Here is a 14,380-nt window from a genome sequence, read left to right as displayed (position 1 = left end):
GAATTTTTAATTCCCAACTAAGATTTTACAATTCTCTATAGAACTAGAGAGGACCAATGCAAAGCATTCCTTGCCAACGGGCAAGATGTGTCGCGATCGATATTCCAATTTCTCGACCATGACACGCATAATTTTCAATAAGATATCTTTTGTTCTATGAACATTAATTTATTTCGTTTTCATATTTTTAATTTTTAGTTTTTCTTATCTTTCGTTCATAATTTTTATTTTTATTTATTTTTAGTTTAATTTATTTTTATTTTTATTTTTCATTTTTTAATTTTTATTTCTGGTTTTTGTGTACAAATAAGTTTTGTAAAATAAAAATCAAATTTAGTCATGTTTTGAAATCTATTTTCATAAAGTGTTAAGTGTTTTTGAGAAAAATATATATCTAGAAATCTCAGTTGAGATTCTCCATGTTTCAGGATTTGGGAATTCTCAGTTGAGATTTCGGAAATCTCAGTTGAGATTTTCTGTATTTTAACATTTTGAAATAACTATAAGGGATTACAGACATATGATTTCAAAATTTCTGTCAGTTAAATCATAGAGGTATCATTTTGACATCTTTTATTTTTAAACAGACACAACCTTTCACTTATGTATCTTATGTATTCCTGTAGGCTCAGAATTATTCCATTTTCATTTCATCTTTCAGAATTTTGAATTTCTTTCTTCAATTCTTAAATCCTACAGACACAATCTTATTTCACAAACATGACCAAATTTCTGAAAAATGTTAGGAAGAACACTTCTGCTCGAAGCAAGAAAGTTGATATCTCTTCTCGCTTTGGAGCATGGTTTCCAATCTACAATCATGATGAGGGGAAACGTTATTTGCAGTTTAGATATGCACAATTCTGTGGCATGCTGTATCTGGACGAGTTCATGAACGAAGAACTCGGGATGAGCGATGACATGAATCGCTATCTGAAAAATTTGGGATGGACCAAATTTGCTTCTATGAAATTTCCTATAATTGGAAATTGGGTTCTGGAATTTTTATCCACTGTTCGATTCGTTAATAAGAGACGTGTTCATCTCAGTTTTCGTTGTGAGGGGCGGGTCTTCACTTTTGGATATCCAGAACTTCATAATTGGTTTGGATTTCCACCCCGAGACACAACTCAACACCATCCTGGAAGGGATATGACTTCTAGAGATATATGGAGGATGTTAACAGGATTTTGGCGATTCAATCCACGTATTGCCTTCAACAAATCCATCAATTCTAATTCCATGCTGTATCTACATAAATTCCTCTGTCACAGCCTTTTTGGTCGAGTCAGTAGCAATGTTGTGAAAGATACTGATCTCTATGTGTTGGGCGATATTTTCCAAGGTAACTCAGTAAACTCCTCGAAGATTTTAATGGAGGGGTTAGTTGCCGCTTCCCGTTCGAAGAACCAGAAGATTGGGTTCGCCAATATCATTTGTGGAATCATTTTAGGAGCCAAGGGAACCATTTCTGTCCCTTGGACTGATACAGAACCATTCCCTATTCTAGACTACGAGTTCTTGGAGAACGAGGGGCTTGTAAAACGCGTTTTTCGTTCTGGTCCAACATTCCTTTCTGCACCAGAGAGGCAAATCTTCATTCAAACGAAGATTAACAGGGCCAATGCACGTCGTCTGTCAACTACTTAGGGATATAATTTGAGTTTCTGTTTTGTTTAATTATATATATGAGTGTTTATATTTTTGTGTTTATATGAGTAAGATGTTTTTTTTCTTTTGTATTTGTAATATATTAAGGTATTGTTTATATTTTAGATTATAATAAATAAAGTGCATTAATTCTTTATTTTATTTCTTTTATTTAAGGAACAACCCTTGGTTTTCCTTTAATTTAATGTTTCAGTTTTGTTTATCTCAGTTTCAGTGATTAATATTCACATTAATGTCACTTAATTATAAGAGGAATTGGTTTAGAAGTGTTAAAATCATCAAAAACAGTCCCAATTTTACCCAGAATTTCCAAAATATCAGTTGAGATTCTGAATTCTCAGTTGAGACAGCAAGAGGACCACTTTCAGCAAAAATTTCGACCCCCTACGTACTTGCTGTCGCGACTGCGATTTTGAAAATCTCAATCGCGACTTGCGACTTCCAGTCACGGGATTTGGGCGAAATTTTGCCTCTTTTCCTATTCCTATTCTAAATACTTACCTATTCATCTATCCTAATCAATACCTATTACTTACACCTATTTAAATCACCTATTTAAATCACCTCTTTTTACACCAATCAATCATCTTTTCTCTTCCCAATACCAAGATTCACTCATCTTCCCCATAAATCTTTACCCTATTCATCTTCTTCTTCCTTAATTCACCACCATTATCTTTTACTCTTCCTTTCATCCTTTCATATTTTCTTCATCCCATTCACCAAAATTCACACACAAAATGCCTAGACAAAAGACCGTTGCTAACAAAGCTAAGGCCACCGAAGTTAATCGATTACGGGTTCAATATGGAGCACCATTCGATATTGCGACGGAGGCCGAAGGACGCAAATATCGCCGATTTTCTAATAGCCAAATAGAGTTCGTCGACATGCTTTTTCTTGACATCGACACGGTAAACACACTTTCTTTTACCGAGCGTATTGATGAATTTCTTTCCGTTCTTGGTTGGAAACGATTTTCTAGTATGCGTTTTCCTAGTCTTAAATCGCATATTATTGAGTTTTTGGTTACTCTAACCTATGACAAGAAGAAAGGAGTTATCTCTTTTCGAAATGATGGAGTTCGTTATGACGTTGGGTATGCGGCCATGAACCGTTGGTTTGGTTTTCCTACTCGGAATTTTTATTCCAAACCAAAGACTTTTAATTCACACACGGTTTGGCAATCTTTAACCGGTTTAGATGTTTTTAATCCAAAGAATACTTCTAGTAAGCTACTTAAGGATGATTGTATCTTCTTCTTTCACAAGTTTTTATCATTTTCCTTATTTGGTCGGGTTGAAAGTTCAAAGGTGCAAGTTCGTGATTTGTTTGTGTTAGATGCTATTTTTAAGGGTTTGACCATTGATAGTATTGAGATGATGTTTACTAATTTAGTTCGAGCTTCCAAGTCCCGCAATAAGCAAGTGCCTATGGGTAATTTAATTACCGGCATTGTTTTGGGTGCTCGGGGTGAATTAGTAGATTATCAAAATATGCCTCATATTGGTTTACCTTTCTTGGATCTCACGGCACTTCAAAGGGCCAATTTATTGAAGAAAATGGGACTGCCCGCCTTTATCTCTTATGCGTATCGCACAAGACGTGTTTTTGCTACCATGGGTAGTGAAGCTTCAAGTTCTCAAGGTTTGGGTGCCCAAGATGATGATGAGGAAGATGAAAAGGAATTTGATGAAGAGGAAGAGGAGGAGGTGCATGTTGATGTTAATGCCAACGAGCAAGCAAATGTAGAACCGAATGTTGAAGAACAAGTTGGATGGCAACGTGTTTTGACACAAATGAACGAGCATAACCGTCACATGAATTTGCAGTTAGATGAAGTCGTTGCCAACAATACCGATATGAGTTCAAGGATAAACACGGTGGATGCCAATATCACTACATTGAGACGTGAGAACAAATCTACTCGTCACCGGTTGCTATCTTTCTTCCGACGCCACGGAGTTGAGACTACGCCTTCTCCACCGAGTTCACCTTGATAGGTTTTATCCTTTCCATCTTTAACTCATTTTCGTTATTATTATTATGTCTTGTTCAATTTGGTACAATATTTTTAATTATGTTTGGTACAATTATCTTTATTATTATGTTTGAATGTTATCGTACTATATTTTTCAATTCTAATTCGTATGGTTTATTTCGTACTATTTTTCGTGTTTTATCGCTTTTTGCACCAATGAGGACATGGTCCAAATTAAGTGTGGGAGGAGATATTTCATATTCATTTTTAATTTTAAGTACGAATGAATGCAACGAATGAGAATGAATGCTATTTATTTAAAGTATAAATGCATGTTGTTATTCAATTTTAAGTAAAATATAATATGCAACATTTTGCAAAATCAATTGCAAACATTTTTATATAAAGTACAACATTTTTCAAAAATAATGACAATTTTTCATAAACGCGAATTTTTGTTAACTATATTTTTCATATGTTTCAAACACTTTAACTCTCAAAATAATGTTAAGCATATTTTAAGGTTATCATTATTGATAGAAATAATATTTCTATACGGGCAATATTTTTACAAATATTTTTACAAATCTCCGATACGATTTTATAAAAAACGTCTCGAGTAAATGTATATAAGTAAAATTTCTTTAGTTTCAAATCTCAACTTTATATCATGAATTCATGATAAATATAAATCTTATTTTCAGTTTTCAATTAGGTTTATAGGCATAAATCAAACTAACAACTTTAGCTTTTTAGCTCGATATTATTTTTCGTCTTACATTAAAAACCAATTGAAGTTTTTAAGGAAACTTTAGCCATAATACATGTTGAATTTCAAGTCAATATAGGATGAATGTGCTATTTTTCTTTTCCCAATTTATAATTTTAATTTTATAACTCGTGTTAATTTAATCAAGTAGTCGTATTCTTAACTTTTGGCCACGATTGAGACCAACCTTATCACAATCGAGGTATGAAAGGGAAGAACATTAAGTACCGTTTACTTTTGGCCACGATTGCGACCACTCTTATCACGGGCGAGGTATGAAAGGAACGTTAGAAATTAAAGCAAAATTAAACGTGTTTAAAGTTTTAAGTAACGATTGCGTCCACCCATGACATAGTCGGTACCTCTTAAACGAACACAAAAGCAAATTAATTTATATAAAGTCACGGACAAGACCACCCTTATCACGGGCGTGACTAAGTAAATATATTAAACCTAAGTCCTTAATAAATCTATATTTGTAATAGTTTAGGTTTGGGAAAGGAAATTTTGTGCTTTTAATTGCCTTGAGACGAAAGATTAAAAAACATGCGTGCTTACACCGTCCCGAATGCTTCAATATAAAAATTGAAATACAAGACGAATAATATATCTCTTTTATATTAGCTAGTTTGATACTTTGCGTATAAATTTACTATGAAAAGTTTATCTTTCGGTTTAACTAATTTAAAAAGGAATATATGGATATATGTTCTATTTATAAAGAGATTGATTAAAGAATAAATTCAGTGAAATTTTGCTCGGGACTAGCAAAAGCTTAAGTGTGGGAGTTTGTTAAGCCCAAAATATACCTAAAATATCATACATAAATACGTTAAAATTACATTGAAATCGTGCTAATTATATTCATTTGGAATACTTTTACGTCTTTATTTACTTCTTTGATGCAAGGTACTTAATTATTTGGTTAAATCCAAATAGGAGCTAAAACGGAGCTAAAACGGAGCTAAAATGGAGGAAAACCCTAAAAAACGTATCGAGAATGCATATCAGTCAGAAGAACGCTCAAGGAGGACAAGAAGCAGTCGAGAGACGGGGAGAAAAGCCCCTGTCGCGACTGAGATTCTCAAAATCTCAGTCGCGACTTTCTAAATCTCAAACACCAAAGTCGAAGTTTTCAGCCTTTTCCTGCACCCCCTGTCGCGACTAAGATTTTCAGAATCTCATATGAGATAGCGAAGTATTCTGCATATAAATCACATGTTTTAATCCGAGAAACGTGTCTGTTCGTTTGGATAAAAGCGACCCTTCACCAACGGACACGACCCATCAATTACAACCCTTCACCAACTATAAATAAGTGATCCATTTCAAGAAATCAAGGTTGGAAAAGTTAGAGAAATTAGAGAAGAAAGTTATTATGTTGAGTTTCTGATTCAGAAAAGAATCAGAAAGTTAGATTTCATTTCTGTGTAAACAAACTTGCTATACACAAGTTGTTATTAGATTAGTTATAAACACAGTATTAGTTTAGTTTCTAAGGTAGATCAGAGACAAGTTTTCATTCTGGTAGTGGACTGACCAGTCTCTATTCCGAAGATCCAGCGAGAAGAATTGACGGCTGAAGCGTATGAGGTTTGACGCACCTGCGGAGTTTGAGGGAAAGATTGACAACCCGGATCTCAAAGGTTTCGCTGCAATGCTATCCATGTTTCCACTTCTCTGTTAACTTGTGAAGATTCACATTTCATTAATGATATACTTATTTATTCAATACATTTTTTCTATTGTTATTTTGATATTGTTCTGACAAAATGATTTTCAAAATGATAAATTGGTGTTTTTATTAAAACGTTCTATTCCATCTTATTCGTATAAGAACTTTGTTGAACACTTGACAGATTTAGTTTTTATGGACGATATGATCGCTGATCGCGGCTTATCAGACATAAAATACTAGTTTGATTAAGGTAGCAATCTGCTCTGATCCAGAGAGATTTCTACGGTTCAAAGCCATTTAATTGAATAAATCCCTATATTATTACATGTCCATAATCTTTACAAAGTTAAAGTTGCTTTCTTTGCTTTATGAAAATGAGTTTTATACCTACTATTTATTCCAATTACGGAAGTATCTGTCTTGTAATCAAAATCTCAAGACAGAACTGTTCTCTAAACTCGATATAATACTTCTATCTAATCCTAATTTACCCGAACCAATACAATCAATTAAACGATATTCTTTTGTTAAACCTAAAGACGAGAATAAAATTGAATTAAATAAGTTTTTAGTTAAAAAGCGTTCCCTGTGGGTTCGATATCTTTTATTACTACAAGCGTATACCGTGCACTTGCGGAAATCGCTCAACACATCACTCACCCACTCTGCTCCTCGGATAGCAGCTCCACTAGATCTTCTTCGATGACACAATATACAATTATGCATAAGAACTATGAAGTCCCTAGGTCGATTCTTTGCTCTTATTGCCTCCAACGATACGAGTCATATAGATCAAACTTATTTCAGCAATGCTAATAAAAAGTCCAAACGGAGAAAGGCAATGTCAGGCGAAATTCATCTCTCCTCTTAATGGGACATGGACCCTCATTCCTTGGTCACCCAATCAAAAAACAGCCACTTACAATTGGCTGTTTCACACCAAACATCACTCTGATGGTACAATTGAACGATATAAAGCACGCCTAGTGGCTCGTGGCTTCATATAATAATTTGGCATTGACTATAAAGAAACACTCAGCCCTATCGCCGGCCATTATAATACACACTATGTTCACACTTGATGCATCCCAAGGTTAGTCCATTAACCAACTCGATGTATCCAATTCCTTCCTTCATGGTACACTCTCAGAAACAATCTACATGGAACAACCGAAAAGGATCATCAATCAGGATCACCCCAACCACGTCTGCTTACTTAAAAAGAGTCTCTACGGTTTGAAACAAGCTCATCGGGAATGGTTTGCATGCCTCAAAACCTTTTTGTTAACCCTTAGGTTTGTCATATCCCAAGCTAGTCATTCATGATTCTTATAACGCTTAGGACACACAATGACATACGTACTCTGTTAAGTTGACAACATTCTCATAAGGGGAGTCATTCCATCTCTCATTCATCAACATCACCAACATCAAAAATGAATTCCCAATCCGCAACTTGGGCCAAACATCTTTTTTTGGGCATTGAAATACGTAATTTAAAGCATGTGATGCATCTTTGCCAGACAAATATGCCAATGATATTCTTGAAAGGGTCCAAATGATTGATTCTAAGTCCTGCTCCACTCCAATGGCTACCTCCCTGACCTTGTCTAAAGAACTTGGAACGCCTCTTCCATCCGATAACAAGTATCGCAACATTGTGGGTGCTCTACAGTACCTCACCCTTACTCTGCCTGATATAGCCTTCATTGTCAACAAATTGTATTAATTTCTCTAATCACCTATAAATGTGCACTCAAAAAGTGTCAAGCGGGTACTCCGATACATACAAGGGACAATAGACTTTGGTCTTCTACTCTCCAAATTCCCAATTAAATATTTACACTGCTACACCAATAATGATTGGGGTGGATGTCCCAATAATCGAGCTCTACTGGTGCCTTTTGTGTCTTCCTTGGCAACAACCTCATCTATTGGCATATAAGAAAGTAGCCCGCAATTGCTTGTTCCTCCATTGAGAGTGAATATAAGGCAGCAGCCAACGCCACCGTATAACTTCTTTAGCTCCACTCCCTCCTTCATGATCTCAGGGCCCCCCTATCGAGTCTGGTTCAACTATGGTGTCACAATGTAGGAGCCATCGACCTCACTACTAATCTTGTTTTTCATGCTCGAACCAAGCAAATAGAACTTAACTATCATTGCGTTCGCGAACAAGTCCAGTCCGGCTTCCTACATGTTCATTTCATCCCCACCGAAGATCAAGTTGCCGACATTCTCACCAACCCACTAGTAAGTACTCAGTTTTATCTCCTCCAATCTCACCTCACAATTCATAGTGGGATGTTCTCTACCTTCCTCATTGTATTTATCACATCCTTATATCCTAATACAAACAGAGAAAATAGAAACTCATGTGGTGTGCTGGACGAATAATATAATTTGCGCACAATGTAAGCTGAAGTTTTTTTTTTTAAATTTGTGCACAATGCGTTTACATTAAAAAAGAAAGAAAAATCTCCAACAGACTTGAATGTGATTCGAACCCATGACCTCCCTAATCCTAGGTTAGCTCTCAACCACTAGGCTAAGAGGTTCACCACGTAATGTAAGGTGAAGTAAGTGAAGTGTATAAAATAACTTGTTGTGTTTGGATGGAAGGTAAGATAAGTGATGGTTTAATAATATAATTATATATAAAATTACTCTCATATCCTTCCATTTGTATAAATAAAATAGACGATAAAGGGTAATTTTGGAAGAAAAAGATCTTAACCGATTCCTATCCAATTTGGGGTGTAAGAAGAATTAGCCAAAATCCACCTCATCTACCCTCACTTACTACACTATTTAATTACACCTCAAAACAAACAAGGTTAGCTAATTGCACTTACCCCCACCTACCTCCAAATACTACCATCATCCAAATAAGGCCTAAGTGAAATTTCTACTGATTAAAGTTTAGTTCAGTAACAATCATTTCAGTTCGGTTCAGTTCAGTAGCAATCAATTCAATTCAGTTCAACATTCAGTTTCAGCATTCAGTTCATCATTCAGTAACTTATCATTATTCATTATAATTATAATTATTTATATATAATTTATTACTATTGTTTGTAATATATATATATATATATATATATATAATTTATTATTATTATTTATCTATAATTTATTATAATTATAATTATTTTTATATAATTTATGCTTTATCATTATATATTTTTTTTGGTAGGCAAAGGAAAGAAAAACAAACAAACAACCCCAAAAACTAATTCGGGATTAGCCTAGGAAAGCTAACTCCCACTAGATATCATTATATATAATTATATATATATAATTTATCGTTATTAATTATAATTATAATTATTTGGTACAACTTGTTTGTAAATTTTATGAGAAGTAAATAAATATTATATCAATATATTTACGTTACAATGCTCTAAAAAATTAACTGTCCTAACTACATTTTAATTGTTTTTAATCATCTTCGTTAACTTCATCATCATCGTGATCTTCATTCTCTGCTTCCACTTCATTCTTCGCTAGACGTGATTGAATGAAAATTTGTATTTGTATTTGAATGGAAATTTGTATTCATATGGAAATTTCATATGCTTTAAATTGCATATAAATTTGTTTTTGTATGTAATTTGTATTTTTATTAAAATTAGACTCATTTTTATTTAATTTCATAGGTTTTTATCGAACCGAACTTTTATTTGATATTAAATTTAGTTTTATCTTTAATAATATATTTATTTATTATTGTATTATTATCATTATTATTAGAACCATTATTATCATTATAAGCTTATTCATGTTTAATATTAGGGTAAATTCCAAAAAAACCCGCTGTGGTTTGATGTTGTTCCAAAAAAACCATTATGGTTTGTTTTTACAAAAAAAAAGGACTGTGGTTTCACCGTTACCCGAAAAACGGAAAAGGGCTTAACACCGTTAAAAATGCTGACGTGGCAAGGGGTAGAGTTGGTATATTTTTTTTTAATTTTTCTTTTTCTTTTTCTTCTTCTTTTTCTTCCTCTCATCCTCCTTTTCTTCTTCTTCTTCTCCTTCTCCTCCTCCTCCTCCTCCTCCCCCTTATTCTTCTCTTTCTTCTCTTCTTCTTCTTTTTTCTTCTTCTTCCTCTCTCTCTCTTCTTCTTCTTTTTTTCATCTTTTTTTTCTTCTTTTTTTTTAATTTCCAGAATTCTGGAATTCTGGAATTTTCTAGAATTCTGGAATTTTTCCAGAATTTCTGGAAAATCGCCATCAAAACCACCGTCTCTCCCATCGCCAACGCCCTCAAAAAGTAACACAATCCGCCGTGGAAAACGCGATTACAGGTTTCGAAAGCTGAATTTGGTGAAAATCTCCTATTTCGAGCTGATTGGATTTCCGGTGGAGACGACGACACCGAGAGATAAGAGAGAGAAGTAAAGGATTGGAATAACGACGACACTGATTATGCATTTTCTCTTCTCCAATCCTTTCCTCCACCGCCAACCACCGCTGCTTTCATCGACGGAATGGAATATCGACGGAGTTCGAAGGATAAATTCCTGGAAGGAAATGCGGCGGCCAACAACTGCGTCGATGAGAGCAGTGGTGGTTAGCGGTGGAGGAAAGGATTGGAGAAGAGAAAATGCATAATCAGCGATGGAAATGGAAGCGGAAAGTGGCGGAAGTGGAGGAAGAAGAAGAGAAGAGAGAGAGAGGAAGAAGAAGAAGAAGAAGAAGAGGAGGAGAGGAAGAAGAAGAAGAAAAAGAAAAAAGAAAAATTAAAAAAAAAATTCCAACTCTACCCTTTGCCACGTCGGCATTTTTAACGGTGTTAAGCCCTTTTCCGTTTTTCGGGTAACGGTGAAACCACAGTCCCTTTTTTTGTAAAAACAAACCACAAAGGTTTTTTTGGAACAACATCAAACCACAGGGTTTTTTTTTGGAATTTACCCTTAATATTATCATTTAAATTATTTTAAAGTCTAGTATCATCATTACTGAACTGAACTGAATATTGAACTGAATGCTACTGAATTGTTAAGTTCAGTAGCATTCAGTTAAATTCAGTAGCATTCAGTTTAATATTCAGTTTAATTCAGTAGCATTCAGTCCAGTTCAGTTTTTTTCAGCGATAAAGAATATAGCCTTATTTACATACCAGCCATCAAATTATTATGTATTTCATCAATACTAGTATTCACTACGCCAAAACCCCCTTCAGACGACGGTTAGAAACCGTCGTCCCGCGAGATATAAATCTGTCACAGGGCTTGTTGCCGTCTATTGCACCTTCAGACGACGGTTAGGTTCTGTCATTTGAAGATACTATACATGACATCAGCCTAGTTTCGTACTGTCATATGAACATTGTTACGATGCATCTTTTTATTTATTGACGTCACTTTTAATGTCATCACATGACATACTAATAATTAAAAATGTCAAGTCGCTATATGTGAAATTGACATATTGGTATTCGCGGTGATAGTTTTTATAATAATTTATGTCGTAGTAACTTTTATCAGATGGCATAGGTCTTAATCTATCATGTCAAGAGATTTATTTTAGATGACAGATTCTTTTATTTTAATGTCTTTTTATTGTTGTTTAGATGATATTTTTTTAAACGTAAATGTCACTCATTGCCTTCTTCTTCGAATGATTCTGGAAATGAACAATAATTATCAAATGAACAAGAATTTCTGTATATCAATGATTTTAATTTTATTGGAGACTAATGCTCATAATCTGTTTACATTTGAACTACACAAATTTCTGAATGTAGTAAGGTAAAAAAAATAAGCAATTAATGTACATCTCCAAATCTGTTGATGATGTAGTCAATCTTTCAGAGGCGTGGTGGTGTTGATTGGAAAGCCAAATCCAACTTGAACTGAAGCATATCTAAGTCATCATCTCCTAGAATCCCCAAAGTCTTGATATCTGCAAAACCAATTGATGATGCTCATTAATTACGTACCGTATACAGATAGACCTAATTAATCTCCTTTTACCCTTTCTCCATTTTGAGACCCTTCACTTACCCACCCACATTATAAATAGGAAGCGTTTACCAATTCTCAATAGTCACCCAGGGAAACCTAACACTATACTTACAGTTTGTTATTTCGAGCATGGATAGACTTGTAAGGAACCTCTATCGTAATGTTGAGTTTCAAATTGACCAACTCCGATATGAGGCACCCAGGTGGCTTGTCAATATATATGGTCCTGACCGGCGGTAATGGACTGCCGTGATGAATGGCCCTCCAAACACCCCTTATAAAGGAAGTGTATTCATAGTCAACATGGACTTCCCTGTTGATTTCCCCTCCACACCTCCAGTTGTAAGAACATGCATAAACTTGTTAACACACATAAATCAGTTCATATATTTGCAAATACACTCATGATATTACTATTGTTCGCAGGTCATATTCAGGACCAAAATTTACCATCCTAATATCGGTCCCTTGGGGCATGTTTCTATGCCCCAGCTACTTGATCGCCCTGCCCATAGTATTGCCACGGTAAGATGATGCTATAAATCTATGTATTTTTTACCCGTAAATTTATCTATTCATGTTTAGGATCTAGTTTATCTACTTATGTTTGGGGTCTAATTTAATTTATCTATGCATTTTATAGCTGCTGTGGAATATTTATGGACTGCTTGTAGAACCCTTCATTGAGGGGCCATTTCCTGGCCGAGAGCGAATTACTGAATGATACATCAGCAACAAGACAGGTTATGTAGCAACTGCCAGGAGATGGGCTGAAGAGCATGCAGTGGATATATGATGTGCAAATAGCAAACAATGGGGGGCATTATGATGTGACATGCGAATAGCGTACATGGGGGGCGTGATGTGCGAATAGCAAGGAAATTTGGATGCTGGGCAACCATTGAGTTAGATGGTGTGGACTACTGGATAGGCATAGAGCTAATCTTGAAGAACATAATGATTACTGATTACAAATGTACTTGGTAATCAATCTGATCTTCAATGTTGGCTCTATGCCCCTCCAGTATTCGACGCCATTTAACTCTAATGGTTCCACATCATCCAAATATCCTTGTTTACCATCTGCACATTCTTGAAGAAAGGGGATTTGGATGCCAAAGAAACACTGAGCTGGATGGTGTGGACTACTGGATGGGCATAGAGCCATTCTTGAAGAGCAGAATGATTACTGATTACAAATGTACTTGGTAATCAATCTGATCTTCAATGTTGGCTCCATGCCCCTCCAGTACTCCACTCCATCCATCCAGCTCCAGTGTTTCTTTAGCATCAAAATCTCCTTTCTATTCGCGCATCATGCCCCCCCTTGTACGTTATTCGCATGTCACATCATAATGCCCCCCTTGCACGCTATCCTTTTTTGATAGGCAATACAAAGTAGACAACTTATTTAAGTAGACATATATATGTATATTCAAGTGGATCATAACATGCTATAACAAAGTAGTCAACTTATTCGTTTATGTCTATTAAATTGAATCAGTTCTACTTCCTAACACATAACATGCTAAATTGATATGAAACATATGTCTATTCCTGAATCAGTTACTTCATAAACATAACATAAAACAAGCCAACATGCTTCATACATAGACATATAACACATAACATGCTAAATTGACATGAAACATATGTCTCATCAGCATAACTCATGTTAAAATAGAAAAGAATCAGGCAAGTTCATCATTTTCAACTTTAACAGTATGCATGATCAGCTAACTTCCTAAACATAATATCAAGTTCATAACTTATGCTGATAGCATCGAAAACCCATCAACATCCTGAATGGTTTCAATCATATAACAAGCCAAGTGGAAGGTATATTGTAAACTTATCTCATTACCATCTTGAATGGTTTCATAACATTTTCAGCGTTAAGAGTATGCCTAACATGTTATAACAAATAGACAACTTAATCGTGCATGTCTAAAACTTGTTCTCATAGCATCATAAAGCCACCACTATGTACCTGCCACTTGGATTGTACAGTTCATGATGAAGTTAGCATGGTGATGAAGTGTATGATACTGGCACCACAAGCTTAGTCATAAACTTGTGTTGTTAGAATCATACAACTTCATCACCATGTTAAACACTTTTCCATAAGCATAACAAGCCAAGTGACATGATACATAGTAATGGAGATTTAGGAGTATGCGTAACATGCTATAACAAGTAGACAACTTATTCAAGCAGACATGTATATTCAAGTGAACATGCTATAACAAGCAGACAACTTATTCTTTACTTATCATCATAGGTCATGTTCAAATAAAAAAGAGTATGGTGATA

This window comes from Euphorbia lathyris, chromosome 2 (genome assembly GCF_963576675.1).
Source record: "Euphorbia lathyris chromosome 2, ddEupLath1.1, whole genome shotgun sequence".
In the NCBI taxonomy this organism is placed as follows: Eukaryota; Viridiplantae; Streptophyta; class Magnoliopsida; order Malpighiales; family Euphorbiaceae; genus Euphorbia; species Euphorbia lathyris.
This window is presented reverse-complemented; position numbering follows the sequence as displayed.